General features: G+C 41.2%; 1 protein-coding gene across 8 annotated transcripts in view; it reads left to right on the top strand.

Moving 5' to 3' along the window:
• Positions 1-15,626, top strand: part of camta1a (calmodulin binding transcription activator 1a) — a 281,386-nt gene that overhangs the window by 43,650 nt on the left and 222,110 nt on the right. The window contains exon 1 of one of the 8 annotated variants that reach the window (XM_042224289.1): positions 1,897-1,915. The exons of the other annotated variants lie outside the window; for them this stretch is intronic. The gene's annotated coding sequence lies outside the window, so the exon portion shown is untranslated. Of the gene's footprint in view, positions 1-1,896; positions 1,916-15,626 lie in introns of those variants that run through there. 8 annotated transcript variants of the gene reach the window in all.

The raw sequence follows: 15,626 nt of genomic DNA, 5'->3' as shown, positions 1-15,626 counted from the left end.
TTGTGCACCCAAGAAATTCCAGTGTGTATTCTGCAGGGTAGGATAGGAAGAATTAGTATAGATTCTTTTCTCCAGAAACTGCTGGTTGTTTGGTTGACGGCAATTAGCAGCTAATACCTGTGGGATCTCCTGTCTGCTCAAACCTGTGCTGTTTTCTGTTCCACAATGATCAGACAATTACTTATGGGCTGAAAACACTTGCAGGACTACGGTTTACACTAGGCATTGTCACAGTGGTAGACTACACTGTACAGCAGTTATTGTTGTTTTCTGGTTGAGTGTTCCCCTGCCTTCCTGACACACAGATTATGATGAGGTTACATTTGCTCTGCATGCTTTATCTTAGGTAGTGGAACTAATCACACACAGATGCAAACGCTTCCGAAGTGTCTCCCCAGCCCTTGGGCTTTCTTTCCTGTATTTCATTGCACTGCCGAAGGATCTCAAAAGACATTTATTTGTGAGTTTGTGCATGGTCTTCCTGAAGTGCTAGACACTAATAAAACCTAGTTTTGTTTTGAAAGGTATTTTCGTTCTTGTTTCAGTGCTGATACGCTGCCTCGGGGCTTAATGTGTAAGGAGTGTTGTCTTACATCTAATGTTGTTTGGTTTTCATGCTCTGGCTCGGTTGAGGACCTGGAAACATGTTTCTCTTTTGTAGAACCATTTATATTGTGCCTTTTTGCCTACTAAGGGTGACATCTGTTCCCTTGAATGCTCCTTTAGATTTTGTTATTTGAGATTAAGTTTTAATTAAGAAAATGAGTCATCGGCCAGTTGCAGTAAAGATGAGATGATGTTTTAGTGGGTGTTGTATTGGACTCCAGTCTAAAATTGGCCGTTTTTGTTGCTGGCATTTTTCTGTGCGTGGACAATATCTTTCTTTCGCAATGTCAGGATCTGCATTGTTTTTGTTTCCTCTAATGAATTACAAAGGCTACATGTTAAAATGCTCTGCTGCTGACCCCATGGTAGTGCGGGGATCACGTAAACAGCATCGAGAGAGGAAAAGTGTAGAAATACTTTTAGAGACTGAAGATTTTGTTCAAGCACAACATGTTGAAAAACCCCAGAGTCGCATATTTGAATAATATTTGAAAGAATAAGTTTTATTTGGTCTATTTTCTATCCACTTCACACAAACAATATCAAATAAATAAATGTGAACCATTTTATGCATAACAAAATGTGCAGACTTAAATAGATGAATAGTCTCTGCTTCCACTGCACAGCCATTTGTGTAGTTTTTCTTTATTTGGCAAAGAGTAATGCCTTTGTTGTCTTCAGTGTGCGGGAGCCTCACAGACTGTTTTCTAAGCCGGTATAGAAATCTTTCTCTGTTTTTTTTGGTTTTTTTGGGTTGAGCAAAAAATCAAACACACTCTTTGTCTTACTAGTGTCTACACTGTGGTAGAATTTGCTTTGTGTGTTACCGTAGGAGATGGGGCAGCCGTGAAAGCATGAAACATAGAGCATGAGTGATGCTGGCGGTGCACTGGCGCTTTGCTTAGTCTACCTAATTTTGCTGAGAGGTTTTGAAACAAGCAAACCTTTAATTTACGGTCTCGACACGGTTATAGGATGATAAAAAGATGCCTTCAATTGTTTTAAAGGGCTGGAATAAGTGTGTCTGCGATTCACTAAACTCTGAAATTGCCCTCCACCACTTAAGGAAACTGAGCACTTCTGGTTTGTACATTGCTGTGAATCAGTGCTTACTACAGCATTGTGTCACATTAATATTTGAGTGCTACATATTGTCAAATAGATGTAGGGCTTAAACAGCACTTACAGTGAAGTGTACTTACTTCAACTCCTTGTTTATTTCTTCCAGAGACATCCATGCAGACGCCATAATGGTTTCCGTGTTTAAATTGAACTTGACCTCTGACCCCTGACCTCCTGCATAAGCTTGGTAATCATTTCACTTTTTTTTTGGTGCATTATGATTGATTTTAACCTTTTGCCATTATGTATCATGAACATTGCCATTATTTCTCACGGACTTGTTTTGTTCAACTTGCTTCTGTCTACTTGCCTTATTTTACTTCCATCTGGTTAACTGTTATAATTGTTTCAATTTGTAAAATTATAACTGTTCCGTTACCCTGATTTATTTGTGTCCCATTTATTTCACACTTGTCTCTCTCTGTAGTTTGTTATTTCCACTGTCCTTGAGCCATTAGTGTGGGACAAATAAATTGTCAGTTGTGTTTGCTAATATCTTTAATTTCTTTCTTATATTCTGTCATTTCATTTCATCATCTTTATATGATGAACCATCCAACCATGTTTTCATTGATTTCTTTAATCTATTACCAAGGATTACAACTCCCTATTTCACACATTGTGTACCACAGTAAGTCTCTGTCAGTATCTCTCTCTTCCCTCCTCTTTTTCTCATATGTGTGTGGGTGGAGGCAATGTTTGAAAGTGACAACGCAAGGAAACTAAAGACAAAAAGGAGGAAATACGGCACAGCAGCGTATTGCAGTATCACATCCCTTGTGTGCATTATGCTATTATTTCCTGAAATATCAACCGAACACCCACCAGTCAGACAATATGCACGGAATTGCATCGTTGTTTTTTGCCAGACGCAATCCAAAAACTTAGTGCTGGTAGACGGCAAGCATTCAGCAACAGCGATAGGCCAGTGGGCTGATGGTGTGGCAGGGCCTGGCCCAGACGTAAGGAGAGCTGGCAGCAGGAGGGAGAAGAGAGTCACAAGGTTGCAACCCAGAGCAGTAGACTTGCTTGTCTCAGCAGAGTAAACATCACCCCTCGTCTGCACACAGTAATGACTAACAGAGGGGGACGTGCACAGAAATACTATCAGGACTACTGCCTTGTCCTGCTAGACCCCACACATGCCATTCCTATCATCTCCCAGCCTTTGCATTCTGAAAACAAGCAGTGCTACAAGTATTATTAAAGGTGCTGCGTGTCTTTTTACCTTTGCTCTTGTTTGGTTAAGGAAACATGGTCATGCTCTATGAGCCGCCCATCTTACCCACAGGAAAGACAGATAGTAGAGAGTTTTGATGTAGTACTCTGGGTTGAGACAGTTGCATATATGTCGTACTGACCAGCGTGCACACTGATTTATCAGACTCCAATCAGGAGCAGTCAAACACAGCATAACAACAGGAAATTATGACTGATTGGGAGCATCTTGAGATCTGACCCCAAGTTGTTTGACTGATTTTCTTTTAATTGGTTGTCGTCTCCCACTTGACACCATCAAAGCTTCGCGCTGGAGGTGAGGCAAACGGAGTGGTTCTATAATAATACAGCAAGTATGATAAGACGCACTGCCTTAGAAACATTTTAAAATTTGATTGCAATCACAAACTAGTCACCAGATTATTGTCCTGATGCTAATGAAGAAATGACAAGATACTGTATGATTGCACCAGTGTTTCAGCTGAAACAGGTATCTGCCAATGTTTTTCACATTTCCCATACATTTATACCTTAGTCATCTAAATTGTGAGGATCTCTGAAATAACAATAAACTGTTCAAATGTCAGCAGTTAATTTATGGACTTTGTTGTGTGGTTATATTTTTTAATTGCCACACCTCTTTTAGTGGTGTGGTGCAAATTTTCTATATCGGAGCCATCTGCTGTCCTAATGTTTTTACTGTTTGCTACTTTCACTTTCAAGCTTTAACTTTACTGTGCCCAAAGGGAAATTTGTCTCAAAATGCACAGAGTCTCAAGCATATGATACATAAAACATAAAACAGGAATACATAAAACATATGACATCAATATGTAGACCATATGCTAAAATTGTCTCCCTTTCATTATTAAAAGTAGTTGGCCGGTCAAAAGGAAGAAACCAGCATTTAAAGAGCAAACACTCTTTAAAGTACAAGGCTGTGAGCTGATCAAATTCAGTATTGTTACCAGTAAGTGTGAGCTAAAATTTGAACCTCCAACTCTAGGAGCATCCATCTAACGTGCTTCCAATTAAGAGCTTTCTTTGCACTCCTGCACATAGTGGAATATATAAACACAGACAAATTTCACTTGGGTTGCATTTTATTTATCCAGCACATTTTTACTGCAGAAACATTTGTTATATCCTGCTTAACAAAAGCAAGCTGTACTTTTTTTTGTAGTAAGGGCACACTCGCTCGCGTAGCGGGGCATTTGTTTAGGAGATACATTTTGAGAGCCTTAGAATGTATCTTATTGCAATCGAAAGCCATAAAAAGTCCATTTGAAAGTTGTTTACAACTCAAAGGTTTATCAAAGCACAATCCTCTATGAGAATTAAGGTGTGTTTCAAGCCATTCGTGCGCGCTGGTTTTTATCATCCAGCTGCATGAAGGGTAGTGACTGGAAAAGGTTGAGGACATAGTTGTAATACAAAGGAGGGGCACAGCTCTGAAATTTGCATGGTGAGGAGAAGCTGATGCTGCCTGAGACTCAGTGAAGACAAGTGTTTGCTATGCCTAGTGATGTGCGAGACAGAGCTAGTGGAAGATTATTGTTAGCATACTGAGAAAAGATCATGAATTCCAATGATTCCCCAAAGCGCAGGCAGACAATTTACTGAGACTGTGCTTTTACCCCCTCCATCTATGTATGTCACTACAGAGTGCCGTCACCACAGATGATTTTAGGTTGAGGGGAGCTGATGGTGTCCCCCTGTGCACTGATTCAACATCTGATAATGAGGAGGAAATGCTATTGCAGTTAAAAACACAAGTAATGTTTGAGGAAGGAAATAAGAGACGGCAAAGCCTTGCTCACCATGCAACACGATGAAGAAAAGTAAAATACAGATGACGGTGAAAAATTCATCCTTTAGAGCCTGTTTAATATGTGTTAAGGCATAGCATGTGAGACCTCTTAGCTCCAGTAATTTCACTACATCAAAGGCATTCCTCCTCCCCAAGCTCGTGTAGTCCTAAGAAGGGCTCATCATATCCAATCACACATTCACCCAAGGATCTTGCGAAGAATACCTCCAACCCTGTAATTTTGATCATCAAAACCGGACTACATGTTAGTCAACACCAAAACCGAGTGTTGCGCTGTGACGTCGATTGCAGCTGGTAGTCCTTGTCCCTCGTTGACCTGTTTTGTTAACTCTACTGCTGTATTTCACTGCCTGATTAGATGTCACTCAATTAAAAGCACATTTCTGCAGGGAGAGCAGGCTCTCTAGTTGCCATGGATGCTGTTGGAAAGGTAGCAGAACTGCGTAATGTGTGTCCCAGAGCACCATAATGAAATATCCACTCTCTTAAAGCAGAAATACACAGACAAACCAAACTTTCACACCCAATCAATGAAAGTTGTGTGGCAGGCTTTTTTTATGTTGAAAAATTAAAAAGGATGTGCCTAGCAAGTCACAGAGGACTCACCCATTTTATAGTCAGCTATGAGGAGCACGAGGATTAATAGACCTCTTCTAATATGCCTCGCATTGGTGGTCCCTGAACACCCTGATCAGGTAAGGCCCAGCGAAGCAAAGATCATTTATAAGTGGTTCATTATTTTACCTTCAGATTCCTCTGTCTGGCATTGATTTAATAAACACTGATGTATCTCCTTGTAGAAGAGAAGTGCCATTTTTCATTTCCCAGATTTGCTATCTTTGTTATCGCAGTTATCTGTTGAGCGCTGGCATTTCAGCGGTAACACGCTCCCAATCTCAGCTGTGTGCGGGAAGTGGGAAATAGTGCAATTCTTCTAGGGCAGATATTCCTTTTAATGTTTACTGAAAGACTCTTTAAAAGAAAATATTGTCTTTTATCACTTCAACTCTGTGCCTGCACGTCCAGACTTGGCTTTGTAAATGAACAGTTTGTTTAATGAAGTTCCACTAAAGTGCTCTGATTATCTGTGAAAGGATTCAACAACGTGTGACATCAACAGTGAGGTACAATAATTAATGATCTATCAATGTGTTCTGATGATTAATGTATTTGTTTTTGCAGTTTGATGGACCCAAACTGTGTGAAATAGACAATGAGCTCCGCCATTGTGTATTCCCTGTGGTGGATGGAGGAAACAGCACTGAGGCACACTATAAAAAGCACAGAGAAGTGATGAAAGGGAAGGGAAATGCAGCCTCTTTATTATTAAGGTTAACTGTCAGTAAAGGCTCACACTCCTACCCTATCGTTTTTGTAACTGAGAAGCTTGTTGAGCTTGTTGTATTTTTTTTTTTTCTGCTCAAAGGATTCTCCTCTGAAGTGTTAAAAGCAGTTTGTGGTCAGATTAGGTGTGTATGGCTTGCACATCAAATCAGGATGAAAATGAAATGGAATGATCAATTTGCCCTGCATTAATCCCTCCTCTCCAGCTGCATCCTATTGATTTTCTTGTTCAGCTTCCCTGATAACAAGAATCATTTAAAGGTCACATTTTGATGTCTGTCAAAAAGAAAACATTCTTAATGCATTGTGAGTGGCCTTTGAGGCTTATGTTTGTCAGAAAGCACAGGCTGAATCTTGGCACCTCAGACAGATTATAGAGAAAACACAGCTAAATGGGCTAAGTTGCACTGGTTAAAGGTTTGTGAATGCGATACCCCTTATAAGTCAACTATGAAAGTTTTACGATCATTCTTAGAAGCAATCCTCTTCTTTAAAAGCAGCGTAATAATTATGATGTACTAAAATTATTCCCATCCACGTATACATTTATAATTCATCAGAGGATTGCAGACGGTGCAAAACTCACTGGTGATGCATTGCTTAAAATAGCTTGCTGGATGCTGTCCTGATGGACATAGGAAAACAGTAGTAATGAGAGGCCTATGTTGAGCTGTGTGTTTACTTTATCTTACTTTTATCTTAGGTAGCATAGATAGGTTGATGTTGGTTCTAGTCTTGTTTTCTTTCTGTTTTGAAAATCAGTGTTAACCCCCGGTGCAAGATGGTACACATTCACTACTGTATGATACAATAACTGTTCAGAGACAGGCACCCCTCCTGATTTTCACAAACATCCAGTGCTGACCTTTACTTGCTCCAGCTCCAGGATATAGAGCCATGCATCATGGACCCCTGCCTCGGGCACTTAGGATTCTGGGAGGGGGATGTCTTCAGGGAGAGTTTGATCAAACGGAAAGCATGCGCAGTTATCAAAGCAGCTGCACTTTTTGTTTGTACAGTCTTATATAAATGCTAGCAACTGCAGTCAGTTAATTTACACGAAATAAAACTGCAGCAAAAAATGTTTTAAAATATTTTACTCCTACCCAAATAAAATGTTATGTTTTATTCTCTGTTATAAAAATTAAATCGTATTCCTGTAATTTCTCAGGGGTGGCCACAAGCCTTGTACAAATTTTGATTACCATAAGCATGGGCGCAATTCTGGTGCAATGGAAAAGAAAAAGAGGATTAAGCTGAAATAATCCATTAATACGAAACATATTAGCAGGTTGTAGAGGGGTATTTTCAGCAGGTGCGGTCGGCGCGGGCTTCAGTAATGGCTAATCACATCAACTTTTCTCACCTTCATTAAAACCAGCAGACAGTTTAATGGGCGGGGAGGAACGTCTAGACTGGCTTCTCTGAAGAGAAGCAGGCTTTCTCTGGAGGCACCGGCTCTCTACTTCAAAATACAAACATGAATGTAAAAGAACCAAAAATAACTTCTTTTCATCAGTTTACAGGAAAATTTTAACTGTTGCAAATGAGTTACTGTTATTATAGTGGATGATAATTTTGTGTACAAGTGCTTTGTTTAGTGGCACAGTAGGTTTTGTATGTTCTATTAGATGGTGTGCTCAGGAGACTTTAAAACATTGACTCTGGGCTGCATGTAACATTTATTTTTATTAATTCAACAAAAGAAAATCAGAGAATTGACAATTTGGATTAAACTGATAATTGTCTGGTAAAGTCAACAGAAACACTTTGGTTTCAAATGATTTAAATCGAGAAACGTGACCGCGGCGCACACTGCACAGGCTGCAGCAGCCGGAAGGATTGGCATTTATATCCAAACAAAACAACTAACAATCAATTAACAAAACAGTGAGCAATTAATCTTCTTTTCTGATTAATTGATGCACACTGTTTGAGCCTGCCTTGCGACAGACAAGCGACCTGTCCAGGGTTTATCCCTCCTCTTGTCCTATGACAGTTGCAATATGCTCCACACCCACCCACCCAACCCCACCCTGACTTGCAGAAGTGGAGGAAAAGGGATGAATGGAATGAAAATATGAACAAACTCAGTGTCCATGAATTGCATCTTTACAATAATAAAAACGACATTTTATTGAGCTTTTACATTTCTACTGGATAAAATAAATAATATTCAAAGCACAGCAAAGCAGAATGAACACGAAACGGCAGAGGTGATATGATGTGAATATTTGTTCCCTCTAAAGCCTCTAAAATTGATGTTAGCGCTCAAGCAGTTGTGATGGTATGAAAAAGAAAAAAGTTTATTCTGTGCCAAAAAAAAATCTTTTAGTTTCCTCACAGTTTAAGGAACGCGTGCCACGTGTGTAGTTGTGTGTTGTACCTCTGAGCCCATGCTGATTTTTGTATCCTACAGGGGCCCCAAATAGAGGTTGAGGAGAGCTGACTGGGTTTAGGAGAAGAGGAGCAGAGAGCCCTTCCACTCAACGCCTGGGTCAATATAAAACCTCATTACTGGGGTGTCATAGAAAATTTGTGCACTTTCTGCTCCATCTAGCAGCAATTTTGCTGGATAAGCACTGCTCTCGTTTGGCCCGTTTTAAGCATTTTCACTAAAAAAAGGCTTGCAAACAGGAAGCCATCGCTTCCCCACAGGGGCCCTGGCAGTCCATATCCCCCAGTGCTGCCTGTGCTCTTATATATATGTGGTGTTTTTATATATGTGTGTGTGTGTGTGCGCGCCTGCTCCTATATGCATACATTATATAGACAGTCATCTTATGACTTTTCCCTACCGATACAGTGTAGTATGGTGGCAGTGCAGGTACAGAGCGTGAAGGGTATGGATTCCACATTTCCATCTTAAGTTGTTTTGTTAGTTTGTTGTTAGTTGGACCTAAATCTGTTGTTAAGACAGCATTGTGCTTTTTCCCTTATTCTAAAGCTTGATGTTTTCCTGCTTTTTTCCTGTCGTGTGTTATGGGAACCATACATTTTAACCACTTTGTCTCTCATCTCCTCCCTGGTGTGAAAAAGAACATATCAAAGGAAAAATTACAGTTTCTTTTATTTCCACGGAGAAGCCGATGGGGTCAAGGAAAGGTATTCATATGTTGTTTGAATGTTTATTTTCTCATCTGTGCAAAATTGAATTTCATGAAAGCAAACAGAATGACACGTTTATAAATATGGATGCCTGAATTCGAGACAAGCCTCTCAGCCAGTAACACACGGGCCCCATTGCTTTATGGTGGGACATTGTAATTTCTGAAAGTGGAGAGGAAAAAAAAGAATGAATCAAAGGAAAATGATAAAGGATAGAAGTACCATTTGGCCATCCCTAAAGTGTTGTTCCTTTTTCTATTCTTTTTTTTTTCCGTTTGTATACGAGCAGAGACAGTGTCTGGACAAAATGCACACAACAAAGATCCTGAATAAAACATGATCTGATAAAAGCCAAACATGCAGAAAATACTGGAAAGGTCAGAAAGAACCAAGGCCGTAATTATGGCAGGAGTATTTGCCAGGAATGCACTAATTAAACCACAGAAAAATCTCCAGTCTCGACCTCCCCCCCTCACCCTACACCTCCACAGTAGGCCCACATATTAATCATTTGGAGGGGGGTTGTTGGTGCTGCTGTACTAACGTAGTGTACTTTAAAACAAACACAAATACAATACACAGACACTCTCATAACAGACCTATTATACTTGAGACCAAACAAGAAGTAGGGCAAGAGGAAGATCTAGATTGGTTCACGGAGTGTAAAGCTGGACTGAGCTGAAGGTTGAGTAGCTTCCTGCTGAAATAAGGACTGGTACCAATCAGCGTCTCTAATTGAAGTAGGGTGGGAGGCCTTTTTTAACACTGGGGACTCTTGGCTCAGAGTAAAGGAAACAAAGATAATGGAGGTGGGCTGTGTTGTTGCGAGTATCTTAGGCAGCACCACACAGGTTAAAGCTAAGACTGGATCATGTTGTTTCCCACCTGCAGAGTTCCCTGTTAGTGCGTGTGTGTGTACGTCTGTGTGTGTGTGCAGGACTGACTGCATCATGCTGTTCACCTCCAGTGGCGTGTCTGTAGGTGTCTTTCTCGTTAATGCCGGATGACTGGTGATAATCCAAGTGTTACCCCCTCTACTTTTGAGTTTACAATAGGTTACCACATACTGCCTGTGGTGGAGAAGGGGGGGGAGCAAACAACTGTTTGAGTATCTTAAAAATGATCGAATATCAAACCACAATACACAGGTTTTATTTTAACGCTTTGCTCATCACGTAGAAAGAATATGAATTTTGTTATTGTATTCATTCGTGTGACAGAGCTCTAGTTGCGCAGAAACACCACACGCTCGCCTATCTCTCTCTCAGCTGCTCCTTACAGTCTTGTATGGGGGAAAATGTTTAACAGGCCCCTGTGATCCAGATGGCTAACTGTACACGACCTCCGGCACTGAATGATAAATGGCAAAAAAGCGCATTTCATCCATTGCCCAGCTTACCTCTCGACTGCACACTGATATTCCTGCCGAAAGTGTGGCGAAAAGCACAGTTGGATGTATGGATGTGGGCTGCACAGGAGAGGGTTTGATATAGAATAATTCCATTTCTACAGCTATTCTGCTGACAGAAGCTACTTCAACTTTTGTGTTCCCAGGTAAGGGGTTCAAGTCGAAACTACCAGCTGATCAAACAAAATGCTGTCGAGGAAGATTAGAGCCTTCTGTAATATTCTGATTGTGAGCTTATGGGAAGCTTTGGCTACATTTTGTCCTTCTACTGGAGAAGAAGACTTGCCAACTGTAAGGGTCTGTTTTCTGGTTGTTCTGAGGAACAGGTGTGTTCCCTCAACACATCAGTGCGATAAGCATTGTTCAAGGAATTTCTAATGTTAATTGTGTGTTATACCACACCCTGTGGGGTGCTCTATAAAAGCAAGCCATCCAGTGAATTAGATTGCACGTATTACAACACAGCCTGAATGCAGTATCTGAGGATTGCGCTGTGTTTTTTGTTGTTTTCTGTTGTGTTGGGCTCTCCAGTTGCCTGTTCTGGGAGTGGAGACCTGGGGCTCACTGAGCCACATAACGGCCCCTGTCAGAGGAGGCCTGCTGGCTGGCTGGAGTAGCCATAGAGAGTATGTGGCCTTCACAGTTAATCATAACGCCAACTCACTCTTGCCTGATTGTACTGGCGGCTCCAGGGATCTGCCATAATTGGATCCTTGTAAGTGGGATGGAGGAGCTAAACAACCAGATTGCTGTTTGTTTATACCTTTTCATATATTAGTAACGTGCCGAGACTTCTCAAGCAGTCTGGGACTTGTCTCGCTGCTTGCCGCTCTAATTAGTAATTCATTCTTAACATATGCCTCAATTGTGGCCCTATCCAGCTATTTGTGATTAACTCCACTTTAATTAGAGTTGCTCATGCAGACTTTGGCTCTGCGTGGATGTGTAGTGGGCACTTAAAAACCACCAGCATGGGTTCATGTGGCAAAAAAGGTGCTGTTGATGGGTAGGCAGCGTTGTTAGAGCTAGAAATTTAAAATAGCATATGGTGCCAACGCCTGGGGGGAAAAAAGGTGGGGAAATAGTGTGGGGATAGTAGAGATATGTATCGTAAAGAACACAGAAACAAGAAACAAACAAATAAATCAATCAAGTGAATGAAAGGTGAAATACATAAATATCTTTACATTGTTGCCACCGGCAAGCTTTCCAAAGCAATGTATTATAGCTATTGTTGAAGGCTGTGAAGGTGGCAGGTAGCGGAGTGTGATACAACTGGGATTATGCTTGATTTCAATGCATGAAAATACAAACATGGTATGAAATTGTCACTTCCAGGCCACTGGCTCTGTCTTGAATTGCATGATTTATTAACTTATACATTACACATACCAGTTCTTAAATATCAAAGCTTGATATGAATCTGTGATGGATTTTATTGTGCGCTGTGATCCCTCGACAGGCTGGAAAGACACACACTGAATTTCATCTAACGGTTTCTCACCTCTCTAATACTTGTCACCGCCCACTGGTTTAACAGCCTAACTTAATTAACTAGGATTACATATTTCTTTTATCAGTTTCTTTGCAGTAATTAAGTGACACATTTGTCAGACAGCCCCTAAGTCACCTTGGGGAGCGTGTGTGTAATGAGCGTATATGTACATTTTCGTGATATCTCAAATGGCAAACACGCAAGCTGCCCTACTGATATTATATACGTTTGCAAAAATAAATCAAAAAACGGTTAACACATTGGAACACTTCAATACCAAAAGCCAGTAATTAAAAGGCGACAGCTTTGCAGATTAACTGCGGAATTGGGTTTGTGGGGAAACTCATGCAGCGAAGGGGGCATTTAGTCACATGGCCCCGAGTTCCCCCACAGATAAAGCTCATTTTCTCTAGCAGTGGGGTAGAAAGAGTGGAGAACACAGCCCATTTGGTTTTGGCCTCACATGGGGCCCACAGGGGTAGCCAGCATTTTATTTAAGGTCACCAGGAATAAATGGAATTCAGACTGTGTCTGGCAGGTTGCAGTGGACAGGGCCCAGACTGGGGCCTTCCACCTCTGCTGCCCCCAGGCGCCCTCTCCATCTCTTCTCGCAGGAGAGCGCAGTCCTTTTCCTGCCTTCCATTTCACTGTCTGTAGCCCCAGCTAAATACCTCACAACTCTCCTACTTCTAATACCAGCACTGTGTCAGAGGGTAATAGCATGTTAAAATCCCCCTCAGGTTGTTCAAAAGGGCGAATGCAGAAAAAAGGATCCCAGTAGAAAAGCTCTTAATTCCATTTAGCTCAATAATGAGAAACAAAGAGAAGGGGAGGCATGGGGAGGGCCTGCATTGTTGGGCCTGCAGTGTGTAACACATGAAACACAGACACCCCATGGTAGACCACATGAGATGATCCTCTGTGGGGCGACACTATACTAGAGCCACTCTGTAATAAAACTCACAATACACTGTCAGGGGAATGAGTGGCCATCACAGTTTAAGGGCTTTTCTCTCAGGTGGAGGCAACAAAAAGCTGCAGAGATGGATCTGGCTGCCAGTCAAGCTTTGTATCAGTGACTGTGCTTTTGAGGAAATATGAGAGGCTGGACTGCTGTCCCATCACAGCATGATTCAGAGTGAGAGGGATTGGAGCTCATGCTGAAGCCAAGCTGCTCTGCAGAGCTGTGACTATTTGAGTGGGCCATGTGTTGTGCTGAGATGGGGGAGGGCCCTGCTTGCTCTACCTTCAGACCGAGGCATACTGTACAAGTGCTAAACAGGGACTAACAGCGTTTTCCATATCTGTCAAGTGCTCTGCCTAATCACTTCTCACCATTTCCAACTTGTTATCTCCTAATATCTTATAAATGTCTGAAATGTGTGAAAAGAAAAAGCTTAGTATGCATTTCAGGAGCATATGGACTATAATTGGTATACAGTGTGTAACGAATCCCTTGCAAGCTGTTTCAGTGCATTAAAAAATCGGAGCTAAACACAGAAGAATAATCTCTTTTTAATAACTGGTTATTTGTGAATTATATTAGTATTTATTATTATTATTTCCATTATAATATCATTAAAAACTCAAACAGAATGATTTCTAAGGTGGTTCATTTTTACTTTTGTTAACTTGGCTTATGATGAAAAGATAAGTAAGTAAAGTTTTTGAACCTGTACTGTATACACGTTAATGCCGCTACCTAATTGTCACTTTCTGTGTGAAGTTTTTTTCCAGCTGCTTTTTTCCTGTTTGCACAATGGGTTTTAAAAGAAACCGTGACTTCATCCCTCTATCCAGTCATCTTCTATTGCTTATATTGGTCTGAGTCATGGGGGCAGCATTCTCTGGAGAGATGTCCAGAACTCACTCTCCCCAGTCACCAGCTCCGCCGGGGGACAACGAGGCATTCCCAAGTCAGCCAAGAGATATAACCTCTCCAGCCTGTCCTGCCTCTGCCTCAGGACCTCTTCCCAGTGTGACATGTCCGAAATACCTCACCTAGGAGGCGTCCAAGAGGCATCCTAATTAGATGCCCAAGCCACCTCAATTGGCTCCTTTTAGTGGCTGTACTCAGAGACCCTCCCGAATGGCCAAACTCCTTTTTCAGTTTTCTCCGTGAATTAGCACTCCTCTATGAATTGCCACCTTATGGTTTGTGGAGAACTTTGCTTCTCCCTGTGATTTCAGGAGCTATGGTCAATTTGATCCTGGTAGAGTCTCCCGAGACAAATTGGTTCTTGGTGAGGGACCAGACACAGAGTGATGGAAAAAAAGAACAGGGGGTCGGTTTGGCGAGCCCTGCCCTGGAGCCAGGCCTAGGGAGGGGCTCGAGGGAGTCTGCCTGGTGGCTACACCTTAGGCCATGTCTGAAGAAGCAATCTAGGCCCAAACCCCCGTATAGGGTCCAGGATTATGTGACTGGGGCATCTATTGTAGGTGCAGGTCCTATTGGTCAAATCCTACAGCTACTGAAACTAGCTATTGGGAGAAAAAGTAAATCAATAAAGAATTACACCAACATTTTGATTATTAGTATAGATCATAAATAAATGTAGAAAGTGGAAAGGCTTTTTTTTATGTAAGAAAAAACAACTTCTGGTTTGCATTTTGAATATCATCCATTAATCTTTGACATGAAGATTTTAAATTTTTGACCCCTCTTTCTTTCAAAATTCCTTCAAATACACAATGTTTGAGATTTTGCATGCATTACTTTTTTCAAATTCCTGTAAAAAAGGGGCAGAGATTTGAAATGAGATTCAAAACTGGGCTTTGACAAGGCCATTCCACCCCCCCCCCCTTCTCCTTTTTGAGTCATTCCTTGGTGAATTTGCAAGTATGAATGTGATCATGATCCGTTGAAAGATCCACTTTCATATCAGCTTCAAATTTTAGACAGATGGCCTAATATTATCTTCAAGCACACTTTGATATGATGCTGATTCATAGTAGAATCAATGACTGCAAGCTGCTCGGTCCCTGAGGCAGAGAAGCAGCCCCAGACCATAACATTCCTATTACGGGGCTTCACAGCTGCTGTGAGGTTCTTCTCCTAAAAGGCTTTCTTTGCTCGGCTCTAAACATGTCCACTGTTACTGTGGTCAAATAACTCTAGTTTTGATTTATCTGGCCAGAGCACATTATTCCAAAAGCCCTGATCTTTGCCTTTGTGTTCACTGTCAAACTGTGTTTTTGTTCTAATGTTCTTTTTGGACCAAAAAACCCAAACTTTTTTCCTAGCAGTCCTCCCTTGCAGGTCAAATTTGTCAAATCTCTTTCTGATTATAGATAAATGCACTTTGACACCAAATGTTGCAACAGCTTGGGGTGTTTAGACTTATTTTTTCTGGATGAATTTGATGGTGCATCATGTCCAGTAACAGTAATAGGTACTTTTCCTTTCAGTGGCATGATTTGTTTAAAATCATTGCATATTTGAAATTCTTTCCCTTTTTATCCATATCCACATTTTTTGGGAGGAGGGGGTGGCT

Source organism: Haplochromis burtoni, unplaced genomic scaffold (assembly GCF_018398535.1).
Source record: "Haplochromis burtoni strain Fernald_Lab_line unplaced genomic scaffold, NCSU_Asbu1 Contig_134, whole genome shotgun sequence".
In the NCBI taxonomy this organism is placed as follows: Eukaryota; Metazoa; Chordata; class Actinopteri; order Cichliformes; family Cichlidae; genus Haplochromis; species Haplochromis burtoni.
The sequence above is the reverse complement of the archived record's forward strand: the minus strand, read 5'-3'. Positions and strand labels throughout refer to the sequence as shown.